This window comes from Piliocolobus tephrosceles, unplaced genomic scaffold (assembly GCF_002776525.5).
Source record: "Piliocolobus tephrosceles isolate RC106 unplaced genomic scaffold, ASM277652v3 unscaffolded_10936, whole genome shotgun sequence".
Lineage (NCBI taxonomy): Eukaryota > Metazoa > Chordata > Mammalia > Primates > Cercopithecidae > Piliocolobus > Piliocolobus tephrosceles.
This window is the reverse complement of record NW_022292017.1, coordinates 6,763-7,741: the sequence shown is the minus strand read 5'-3', so window position 1 is coordinate 7,741 and position 979 is coordinate 6,763. Positions and strand designations below refer to the sequence as shown.

The window sequence follows — 979 nt, the reverse complement described above, 5'->3', positions numbered from 1 at the left end:
ATTTTATTTCTCCTTCACTTATGAAACTTAGTTTGGCTGGATATGAAATTCTGGGTTTAAAATTCTTTTCTTTAAGAACGTTGAATATTGGCCCCCACTCTCTTCTGGCTTGTAGAGTTTAAAAATATGGAACGCTTCACGAATTTGCGTGTCATCCTTGCGCAGGGGCCATGCTAATCTTCTCTGTATCATTCCAATTTTAGTATATGTGCTGCCGAAGTGAGCACTTTTTTTTTTTTTTTTTTTTTTTTTGAGACAGAGTTTCACTCTTGTCACCCAGGCTGGAGTACAGTGGTGCGATCTCAGCTCACTGCAACCTCCACCTCCCTCATTCAAGCAATTCTCCTGCCTCAGCCTCCAGAGTAGATGGGATTACAGGTGCGCACCACAATGCCCAGCTAATTTTTGTATTTTTAGTAGAGACGGGGTTTTGCCATGTTGGCCAGGCTGGTCTCAAACTCCTGACCTCATCAGGTGATCCACCTGCCTCGGAGTACTGGGATTACAGGGATGAGCCATTGTGCCCAACCACCTTCTCCTTTTATCTCAGGTTTGGAAACCTGCAGGAGGCCACCCCACACCCCCTGCAAACACCCTCCTTACTCCACTTGGGCTCTGGCTTCGCATGCCGAGCGGCCCCTGTGTGGATGCCCTCATGACCTGGCTCATGTCTGATACCGTCTTGCCAGGCTGCCTCTCCGGGGAGATGCTGACTCCCTAGCTCGGCCTCTGACTCTCCAGGACAAGCTGGTCCCCACGTGGACGTCCTACTCGCTGCACTTGGACTCCGAGTCCCTCTACCTGGCTGCCTGCGGCATGGATGTCTTCCTTACCCTGCTTGAGTTCTCGACCTCACATCAGGCCGCCCCTCCACACGGATGCCCTCTCCGCCCTGCTCATACTCAGTCCCCAGCAGACCATCCTGTGTGGATGCCCTATACCGCCCTGCTTGCAGACACCATTCTCAACCTTCTAGGGT

At 51.5% G+C, this 979-nt stretch overlaps 1 non-coding gene across 1 annotated transcript; it reads right to left on the bottom strand.

The window, feature by feature from the left end:
* Window positions 1-120: 120 nt before the first annotated feature.
* Window positions 121-227, bottom strand: LOC111532986. Its single transcript, XR_002728709.1, has one exon. It is a non-coding gene; the product is annotated as a U6 spliceosomal RNA (small nuclear RNA).
* Window positions 228-979: the final 752 nt, after the last annotated feature.